Genomic DNA, 11,572 nt, shown 5'->3' with positions numbered 1-11,572 from the left:
ACGGCTTGCCATAGAGAAAAATGTGGTATTTGCGAACAGCCCAGACTACGGCAAGGCCTTCTCTTTCAATTGTGGAGTAGGCTGCTTCGCGGGGTAGTAATTTACGGCTCGCGTAGGAAACTGGGTGCAGACGGCCTTGGTGTTCCTGGAGCAATACTGCTCCTAAGCTCCGCGAAGACGCATCCGTGCGCAGAACAAATGGCTTATGCAAGTCGGGTGACTTCAGCACAGGCTGCGTGGCCAATAGATTCTGCACTTGTCGAAACGCTCTCTCATGTTCTTCACCTCTGAGATACGCATGTAGATGCCTCGGGTATTCTGCCCAATGTTGAAATAAACGTCTTGTTTTCTACACGCATGTGGCGCCCTTCAGGTAGTTCTCCTTTGAAAGCTCCGTCGTCCGTGCCAAACTCTTCTAGTAAGTCCTTGAGCGCGTCGCGGAACTCGATCATACCCTGTGCAGGGATGGCGATCTGGGACCTAGGACCACCTCGTGCTATTGTCTGGGACACCCTTAGAAACCGCCCCCTGGAGTTTTCCTTGAGATCCAGGTAGTAGCGCCTATTGTCCTTAATCATTATCTCACTTTTCAACTTGCCATCCTCAGGCAGTTTCTCTGGATTGGGGGGACCCAGGGAAGCGTACAGCTCACTGAAGGATGTCAGGTGGTCCCGGAACTCAGCCGCTGTTGACATGGCGAGGAAGAGACGACTTTTCCTACCCACTACCCCGACCTGTTGCACCTCGGCCACCTTGATGAAGCGGCACCGGCGGTTCTGCTTGACGTCCAGGTAAAACCTCTTGGACTGGATCTGGAGCATCTTGGTGGCCAGCTCCTGCTCACCCTGCGACATGAGCTGTCCTCCGTTTTCCGAAGCGCCGTCATCTTCACTGGAGGACCCGTGCCCTCGTTGATTGCGACGTGGAATCCAGCGGGGTCGGAACGGGCGCCTGTCGGCCGCGTACGGGCTACCTTGAACAGGCTCACCATCGGGTCCGGTCACATTGGCTGCCTCGCAGCCCTTATCGCCGACCACGACGTCAAACTCGACGGTCTCACCCTCGCCAACGCTGCGCAGCAGCTTCTGTGGGTTGTTGCGCGTGATGGCCGTCTGGTGGACGAAGATGTCCTCGTGAGTGTCGTTGCGGTTGATGAAGCCATAGCCGTTCTTAACATTAAACCACTTCACCGTTCCCAGGACCCTCTCGGCGACGATAGGCTTCTTCCTGCCACTGAAACGACTCTCTTCGCCCATTGCCAAGTTGGCGGCGATCTTCGGAAGGGGCCACTTTTCCATGGCTTCATGCGGTGGCTCATACGCTTCCTCCGCATTCGATCTTGGTTGGGTTGCGTGAAAATTGCCAGATACATCCTGCTCACCATTGATAGCATTCCCTTTGCTAGAGTCTGTGCATGGTGCACGCCTTGTTTCCACGTGGCCATGGTCATGCTGTGGTGCTGACTCATTCATAGGTAACGTATCCGGCAATGCCGCGCCCTTGATGTTGCCCAAAATTACGTCGTATAATGGGTCGGTCATACACTTAACGAGTACTTCCCCAGTAAACAATGTACATTGCAAACGAACTTTTGCCTCTGGGAGGTATCGCACAGTACGGTCCAGTAAGTACACTGGGCTCGTCGTTCCCGTGAACTTCTCCTTCGGAACCAAGGATTGCCGCACGACGACGGTGTTGCAGCCGGTGTCTCGAAGCACATGCACTGGTCTGTCCTCTAGGAACCCCTCCACAACAGGCATGTCAGCGACTCCAACGTTCGCGGATAGTCGACTTGATGTGGCATTGACGATGGTTATTGTTCCGCCGTCTTGGAGAACAATGTAGCCACTCTTATGTTGTTCAGGTGTCAAGTCTTCGCGTTTTTCCGATAGCATACAGGATGCCTGGTCTTTGCCAAATTTTCTACCGGGGCATCTGTCACTGCTGTGTCCACTTTGTTTGCATATTCCGCATCGGCTGAAAGTATTCCCTTTCGTGCGGGACCAGCAGTCGGCTGCGCGATGGCCTGCCTTGTCACAAAGGAAACAGCGACTTGCAGGCTTCTCCGTCATCTTCGCGGACTCCGGCTTGGACACCGAAGGTCCCGGATCCTTGGGAATCCGTTCTCTTCCTAAGTTTGTGAGCGCCTGTGCTTCCATGAAGTTATCGGCAGTCTCGCAAAGCGAACTCAGGGTTTTGCAACTTCTCTCCTTGAGAAAGATCCTGAGTGCCGGAGAACAACCCTTCATGAAATGCTCACTTATCATCAGATCTCGCAAGCTAGCAAAGCTTGTCTCCGTTTTTCCCACTTCGAGCCAACGGTCAAAGTAGCCGGGAAGTCTTGCAGCATACTGCAGACCAGTCTCGTTTTCTTCGGGCTTCGCTTTACGAAATTTTTCGCGGTAGCCTTCCGCAGTATAGCGGAACCTCTGAAGAAGCGCCGCTTTCAGCTGATCATAATTCAGCACAGCTGTTGGATCTAACCGGCTATGACTGTTAGCGCTTCTCCTGTCATGCATAGGCTAAGCGAAAGAGCCCACTTTCCACGCGGCCACCCTTGACACGTGGCGACCCGTTCAAATCGCTGCAGGTACGCGTCGAGGTCGTCCCGAGCCTCATTGAAGGGCGGAATCAGTTTATGAGGACTGCAGACCTCTGTTATTCCTCTGGCGCTCATGCTGGATCCTTCTTGTTCGTCAGCCCCCATTGGCTGTACCCTGCTTGCGCTCTCCTGAAGTCGAAGCTTCAGTTCGAGGATCTTCAGCTCTTGTTCCTGTACCTTCTGCTGCTGCTCTAACAGCTTCTGCTGCCTCTCAGCGTTTTCTTTCGCGATCTCGCGCTCCCTAGCACGCTCATCTCGAGCTTCAACGCACTCTCGCTCAACCCACTCTCTGAGCTCCTCGTTCTCCAACTCTAGCTGTCGGCCAAGTGCAATAAATTTCTCCCTGTCCATGACAAAGACTGCGTCTGAGTAATGGCTTTAGATTTTAATAAGCCATCCTGGCAGGCTCGCCAATTGTGGTGGTTCTTGGGCCCTCAGACGCAGAAACCCAAGACAAGGACAAGAGAAACATCTATTGACTTCACACACAAAACAATCACAACACTGTGGCTATCTGTACAACACACTGGCTCCGTAATTCAGTCATACAGTCCTTATGTCCACGCGCCCGCGAGTAACCCACGCGTCCTCACTACTCGGAAGTCTAATTCCGTCTGGTGTCACTCACGCTCCCGCTGAAGACGACGGCGTCGACGACGCAACCTCGCCACGGGGAGGTTGCCAAGTGCACGGGAGCTCACGAGCAGACCACCAGCTGCTCGTGCTGGACTAGGCGGCCCCACGCTGCGGCCGACGCAACACCGAGGTCGCACCTTCAATTGGCGGTTGTGCCGGACCGGCTCCGACGTGGCACCGTGGCCACGATCTCGGTGACTGGTTGTGCCGGACCCGAGTCTGGACAGGATCAGCCGCTTGCCCTGGCCCGCACGCTCGTCCGCCACAGGAACAGCATGTCAGGCCCGGCCCGGAACCGCCACTCGCCTCAGGAACATGCCACGCTCGTCCCGGTTGGGTTGGTGACACCCGCTCGTTGGTTCGGTCCCCTGAGGCCCAACGCCTAGCGCTCTTGCTAGCTGGCCGCGTTCTTGCTTGCTTGCTTGTTCCTTTCTTTTGTGGCTCTCACCCACTAAGGGGGATTGGCCAAGAAGCCGGTGGTTAATGCAAGTAAATACCTATAGATTTTCTAGATTAGGGGAATATGATTACTGTGTTTTGACTGTGAAATTAATTTGGCGCAATGTAAAAAAAAGAAAGAAAAAAGCCGCGTTCTTCCTCTGCCCGTCGCTGTTCCGAAACTCACGCGCTCACGTTCGTCTGACCCCGTGCACACTTTCGTCTTCGTCGGTTATTTCCCGCTGTCGGTTTCACTTCCAGTTTCGATTTGAAGCACTCTTACCACAGATGTAATGGTTCCTGGGAATCGCAATTTGATCACACGGGGGAGTTTACGTTAATGAAGCATTTGTACACAGATACATTATATACGAAGTATTATTTATTTACACTTCACGACGCGTCCGGACGAGCAAAGTCCAGGGCTCGCACCCTCTCCCGCGTGGCACGTTCACTGGCTCGAACGGCTTCGGTAACGTCCACTCGCCGTTGACGATTGCGAGTGGCGTCTTGACGCCGGCCTTCATAGCCCTTCTCCGCCTGACGCTTGCGTTGTCGTTCCGCTTCTTGGGCCGCGTTCGCGGCTCGATGCTGACGCCTCATCTCGGCTTCGCGAGCGCGCAGTTCGCCATCCGCGGCACGCTTCGCCCGCTTGTCCTCGGCCTCGCGAGCGCGAAGTTCAGCATCCTCTGCACGCTTCGTCCGCTTGTCCTCGGCCTCGCGAGCACGCAGTTCGGCATCCGCTGCACGCTTCGCCCGCTTACGTTCGGTCTCACGAGCCCTTCGCAGCGCCGCCTTGTCTTCCGACGTCGGCGAAACCACCGCGGTACCGTCACCTCCAACGACGGGTGCAGTGCTGGCATTCGGTTGTACTGCATTCGTTGTTAATGGTAGCGTTGCCTCCGGGACATCCATCGCACGACCCGCTCTCGACGAGAGACCGAGAGAAAAGGCGGGCACGCGAGAGAGAGGGGTGCGCGCGCAGCTGCAGCGAGCGAGGAGAGCGGAGGAGCGAGCGAAGGGGGAGGGGGTATAAGGCGCGTTACTGACACCGATATCAGCGTCGCGTCCATGGCTTATTCGGTAGAGCGTCGCGCTGCGGCCCGCCAAGTCCTCCTTCCTTTAAAGATACAGAGAAGACTGCGGACGCCGCCGACGACAGTGGATGGTTCGGGGTCGCTTATAAAGTGTATTCACACTTAATATTTTTACCTCGCGCGGAGACTATACGCACTCCCTCGTCCAAATCTTAATAGGCCACAGGCCCTTACGCTCAGACTACTGCAGACCGACACGTACCCTAACCTGAGGTCCCTTCACGCTATTTATCCTGACGTGTTCCCCAACGACGCTTGCCCCGCATGTGGGGATGTATCCACGCTGGCGCATATGCTCTGGGAGTGCAAGGCAATGTGCACTAACCACAACACTACATCGGTCAGGTGGGAGGCGGCCATACGCAGCTCCCTTCTGGCTGACCAACTTTGGGCCGTCGAGCAGGCCCACGGAGCGGCCGATAGGCTTGGCCTAACGGTCCCGACGTGGGAGTCGCCCGCTGCGCGCTGACGCGCGCCTTGCAGGACCTCAATAAAGTTTCGCAACCAACCAACTTACAGCACATGGTACTCTACCATAATAGAGCAGAACGCTTTCCCGGAACCGTGTGTTTAGAAAAAGTGGTTAATGGTTTGGAGTACTTGGTGCTCTACTATGCGATAGCATAAAGCCACCCTGTGCCCTCAAACATGGTGAGGTTCTGTTAGGTGTTTAAAAATGGTTAACAATTTACAGTACATGGTACTCTACCCTCTATGGGAGAGCTGAAAATTGTTCCATGGGGCATTGAGGACTTACGGTGTGTGCGGCTGTTTGTTGATCCAGGTGCGGTGCTCTCGCGTACCGTAGTCGCTGGCACTGCTCTCTGCACAATCCCGGGCGTGGGCCCCCTCTCATGGAACACCTTGTTAGAAAGCCAGGCTGCGATTATAAGGCGTTTATTTGGTTCCGAATTCATCAAGGTATCGAAGTTTTAGTCATGCTAAGGTGTTGTTGATTTTTATCGTGATTACCAGTGTCATCATACTAAGGAAGCTAGCTAAGGAAGTTGGCAAGTATTCAGGTTAAAAGGGCACAATGACTTGCTTTAGGTTGACAGACTACAGTATGCAAATGCAGACGCAGGCCTGCATTTGCACCCTCACTTGTATTCACTCTAATGGTATATGCTTTACTATCACAAGTTTCTTACTAGCGGAGCAACAAATCAAGATTCAATTACAACTATAAATATCGCATCGCGTAGTTCCCGCGCACAATGTCAAAATTTTCAATATGTATTTTTTGTATTTCCGCGACTATGACTGGATGACATATTCTTAAACATCATATGCTAGGTGTACAACAGCCACAGACGAAATTGTTCGACTTTATCTATTTTATCTTTTAAACCCATGTATGGCACAGCCATAGAGTTTCTCACAAATACCTAGAGGGAAGTGTAGTGCCACCGTCTATACAAATTTTTAAGGAACGATGTTACAGCGCTGGGAATCATGATATATGTGTCTGCGAGGCTTGTGTTGGCTGGTGTTGAGTGAGGCTTCGGCTCAAAAGTGAATACGACTGCGTAAATAAAGCTTCTCTTAAACAAAACGCTTGTAAGCGGATCTCGTTCACGCGCAATATATTCTTAAATAAAAGTCCCCTCACCTTGACTGCCCAACCCATCAGCAAAAAAAGAAAAAAAACAGATGACAAACGTGGCGGAAAGAACGCTCGCTTCGTCGCGTCTACTTTCTAAGTTTAGCGGCCATTGGCCACTTCTTACGCTTCATAAAATTGTTGATAAACGTCGAAGGTTCCAATGTTTAATATAACACGTTTCTGTGCAACAACAATAAAAAGCTTATTACCGGCTCTTTTATTAAGAAATCACTCATTTTAACGTGAAGCCAGACGCGTCTTCGAGATATACAAATCTGAGCCAAGTCCGAAGCTCACATATCTCGTCATTACCTTGCAACCAGCACTCACTAGTGCCAGATTTTCCTCTAGGTATGATTGTAAAAAACACCGAGGACCCAGCAGATGTCTTCAACATTTTTGACGTCATGGTATTCAGTGCTGGAATCTCAAGGTAGCGTCTTGTCTCGCGTTTTCTTTTCGCACGTATTCACGCTAACCAAGCGTCACCAATGTTTTTGGGATTATGACATTGTACTCGAAGAATTAGCGAAAAACCGTTCTGCTTATTAGTGTCCCTTAAAAGAGACAAAGCGTGGTAACAAGGGCACAAGACGTAAGTCAAGACACCACAAAAGCTGGCGTTTGTGGCGTCTCGGCTTCTCTGAAGTGTTCGTGTTTGCACGGCCAGTGTTTTCATGAATTCCGTTTCATTCTTGCCAGCTTCTCGTTTTCACCGCTACAGTTAGCTCCCTGCCGTGACCTGCTTTCCCCATCCCTTTGTTCCACAGCTCCAGCTGAGCACCATTTTTAAGGCTTATGTATTACATAGCTTGCCCATGTCCACTTCTTTCATTTAGCATCACCTACATTATCAGCTGCAATGTTTTTGTTTTCTCATTCTACTCTGCTTCGATACATTAATGTTACGCCCGCCACTTCTGGCTTCATTGTGCGCTGGGAAAGAGCAAGCTCAGCAGCGAACAAATTGAGACGATGCCACTAGAGGTAGAAGCAGTTGTTAATTCAAGACCGCTGACCTACACTTATACGGACGCCAAAGAGCCCTCTCCGATATGTCCAGCGCAGTTTCTTGTTGAACGTCCATTGTTAGCGCCTCCGGAGCAGAGCAACAATGACTATGATACCATCAGTACTCAAGATAATAGAAGAGACATCAGCAAGAAGTTGAGATACCGACAGAAGGTGATGGATCATATTTTGACGCGATGAAAAAAAAAAGTATTTGTTAGAACTACGGGTACTTCACCTATACCCAGCCAGCTCATCCCAGAAGCTGCCTCCAACTATATGACGGGGTGATAATCGAAGAGCCTGGCACTTCCAGAGGAGTTTGGCCCCTTGGGCGAATTACAGTCGTTTACCCTGGACAAGATGGTATAATACGAGCTTGTTGAGTGAAAACTCAATAAGGAAGTTCTTCAGATAAACCAGTACAGAAATTGTACTGGCTGGAATTGAGCGATGCTACTGTGGGGTGTGATTATGTTAGGAAAGAAAAAAATAAATGTGTACAAGCTAGCACTGCAAGAAAAGAAGAAGTTGTAAAACAAGAAACGGTGTTCAGTCTGGTTTCTTCGCCGATCGATAGCTTTCCTATGCATGCGTGCGTTGTGTGGCTTTCAGATTTCTTCTGAAGCCTTTCTCGGTACTCTCCCAGGCTTTACCCACATATGTGAATGACGCATCCCTAGTAATACTACAAGTATCATCCTGAAAGGAAAGTGGCAAGTTCAAAACGATCACCATAAGTAGCCCGGTTTATGCACCTTTCTCAGCGCCGAAGGCGTGGTAGAGCAGCAACCCAGACAGCGCCATGACTACGAAGACGATGCCAAGCATGTAACCTCCACTCAGCCACTTAATTTTATATGTGCTTAGTCTCAAAGTACCGACATAAGTGTTGTCAATTGGTGATGAAAGCACTGCTAAACGTCGCTAGAGGTAGTCACAAAAAATGACAGCATATCCACGAGGTGAATGACGGGGAGTGGAGCGAAACTGGGTCCGCACGCCACTGCTCGCGCCGCTTTGACCTCCCGTTCTCATACGCCAGGATCATGTCGGCGCTGCCGCGCAGCTTCACGGCGCGCTTCTGTCTCGCGCGCTCACACATCGGGGTCCCGTCTTCGAACGAGAGCCGCAGCCGCCTTGCGCGCATGTCACTCTCCAGCCTTGTCCATCCGCCGACCTTCTAAACTCGCGGGTGTCCTAAGACGGCTTTTATTTCACCACACCGTTCCCCCCAGCGTCGGGCGCCGCCGACGAACACGCGATCGCCAACATCTTCGTGTGACGTCATTTCTATTTTCTCGCGCGCTCGCACATCGATGTTCCCTCTTCGAGCGCGAGCCGCCGCCGCCTTACGCCTATCATAATTTTTATCGGCAAACCGTGAATCATCCGCTGGCCGCGTCCGTCCGTCGTCTGCCTGTCTGTTTGACGCACGGACGGGCTGATGCATGGACGAGCGCAGGAATGGACGCATGGACGGACAGATGGATGCATGAACGAACACAAGGACGAACGCACGGACTGATGCAAGGATGGATGCACTAATGGATGGAAGCACCTATGAACGAATAGACGCACGGACGGCCGCAGGGACGGACGTATGGACGGATGAACAGATGCACGGATGGACACACGATTGAATAGATGGATGGACGCAGAAACGGACTGACGCATGGCCGAACGCAGGGACGGACGGATGGATAGATGAACAGATGGACGCACAGATGGGCGCACGAGAAGACGAACAGACGGATGGACGGGCGCATGGACGGATTCACGAATGGACGGATGTATGGATGGACGGATGGACGAACGCACGAACACACGTTTGGACGCACGGATGGACGGAAGCAAGAAAGAACGAATGGCTGGAAGCACGAACGGAATGACGGACGCTTCTCCCCACTCATCATCATTCACTCCATGGATATGCTGTGATTTTTATTAGTGGCGAAACTCCCTATAGCGGTACCCGTTCGTCCCCCGTAGTATGTAACAAGTATAACATTTTGACTTCCAAAATGGTGCCGTTGAGAGACTTCTTCTGTGCATTGTTGAACAATAAAACATAGTGCTCAATGTACATGTCAATAGCTGCTAATGGGGAATGAGGGACAGGAGCATTCGGCTTTTAGTTAACGCGCAGGCTGCGATTACCATTAGCAGCCATTGGCATGTACATTGAGCACTATCTGACAAGAAAGGGTTGCTACGTTATACTCGCTGGGTGTAACCTCCTTAGCTTTAGAAAGGTTTAGCGAGCGTTGAGCCGCAGTGCCATGAATACAATGAACTTGTATGTACCATGAATGAACTCGAGGTGGTTAAAAATGGGAAGTAGATACGAAGCGCAAGCCGTAAGAAAGTAAAAGCCGAATTCTCCGCCTTTCATTTCCCATTAGCAGCCATTGGCAACTACATTGAGCTCTATCTGACTGAAAAAGTTTGCTACGTCATACTCGCTGGGCGTAACCTCCTTGGTTTTCGAAAGTTTTAGCGAGCGTTCGGCCGCAGTGCCATGAATACAGTAAAGTAGTATTTACCACGAACTCGAGGTGGTTAAAGGTGGGAAGTGGACTCGAAGCGCAAGGCGTAAGAAAGTGTGCGTGTGCCGCCTCTCGTTTAGTCCTTGGAATGTCCGCTGGATGGCGGTGCTTCTATATGGGGAATATATGATGAAAAGATGCGAGATGGTGGTACTTGGAGTGTTGAATAGATGGACGAACGGATACATAGACAGATGCATGGATGGACGCATGAACGGACGCAGGGGCGGCTGCATGGACGAACGCAGGGACGGACGCATGAACAGACGCACGCACGGACGAGCTGATGGACACATGGACGGTCACACTGACGGATGCATGGACGGACGGAAGCAAGAACGAATGGACGGACGAATTCTTCGCCCCACTCTCCATCATTCACTCCGTGGATATGCTGCCATTTTTATTTATCATACTACAAGTCCTTCAGTATCGTGTCATTTGCATTTTTCGGCGTATATGCATTTCATTATATGTACAAGTACCGCCTCTATGGCCGGTTCAAGAACAAACGAGAGGTGACTACATAGGATTACGACGGGACGCTACGCTCAGCCCACGCCTTAAGGAGCTTCTCTCCTAAAAACAGGTATTGAAGTGGTTGGCAGCGGCTGGTTATTTGATAGGCATTGATGTAATATGCTCGTTGCTATGGCATCATTTGATTCAAGAAGAAACAGAAATAAGTAGACAACCCTAATCCCTGCCTTCGATGTCAGGTAGAAGCGCTAAAACTTGGGCGTTCGTGCATTCCAATGCATTTCTTGGGTTAACATTGCGCTTCATGCACTACCAACGGGTTTCTCAGAGGCCACGCAGAAAGATGCACGTGGTTAAGACCTGCTCCACCAGGTCTCGTGGCTATCCTGGCTACTCACATCGTCCAGCAAACACAGCCAATGAGATTTCACTTACTATGGTGAAATTTGATTGGTCTTTATCACTAGCGAAGCTCCTTAGGTCCACACTCCGCCATCATCATCACCGTCTAACCTTCCATCGCCGGGCAAGCGCACCGATCAAAACAACAGGTCCGCGCTCCCTCGCTCGCGCTTCCTTTCTGGAAAACCCGGCGCTGGCCACTTTCCTGTCGGGAATGCTATGTCACACTGATAACGAGCGCACCGTTCACGACCGCGAACTACCGGAACCGTTGTGATAGCGCGAGGAAAGTGCTCGAAGTAGATGACGATCTCTGTTGCGCAGCATAGATACTCCCAAAATATTCATTTTTAAAGACTATAGCATATTAGTCTTTCTCGGGGACCTTCACCGCAAACAGTTGGGTTTGTTTAGAAAAAGGGGTATGGGAGAGCAAAAAGCCGTCCTGGCTTTGGCTCTCCGTACTATGGGAGAGCAAAAAGCCGTCCCGTGGGCCTCAACGGCAAAAGTACCGTGACGTGCTTCCTGGGGTTTGTCTTTCTGTTTGTCCTCGGTAGCTATCACCCTAACGGCACCAAATAATACCTGAAACGGCCAACTCCATTCACAGCGCCCACCAACATTTCTCAGTTTCAGTGGCCAATCTTGTGCGATTGTCAATTAAAAAGCAATTATTGCACATATCTGCAGCACCATAGCAACACCTCGATGTTTTGTAAGTGTGCCTTTTTACCAGAGAAGGCACACGCAA

At 51.2% G+C, this 11,572-nt stretch overlaps 1 pseudogene; it reads right to left on the bottom strand.

The window, feature by feature from the left end:
* Positions 1 to 222: 222 nt before the first annotated feature.
* LOC142784718 (uncharacterized) lies at positions 223 to 1,577 on the bottom strand (annotated as a pseudogene).
* Between the last annotated feature and the right edge of the window lie 9,995 nt (positions 1,578 to 11,572).

This window comes from Rhipicephalus microplus, unplaced genomic scaffold (assembly GCF_043290135.1).
Source record: "Rhipicephalus microplus isolate Deutch F79 unplaced genomic scaffold, USDA_Rmic scaffold_15, whole genome shotgun sequence".
Taxonomy (NCBI): Eukaryota; Metazoa; Arthropoda; class Arachnida; order Ixodida; family Ixodidae; genus Rhipicephalus; species Rhipicephalus microplus.
The sequence above is the reverse complement of the archived record's forward strand: the minus strand, read 5'-3'. Positions and strand labels throughout refer to the sequence as shown.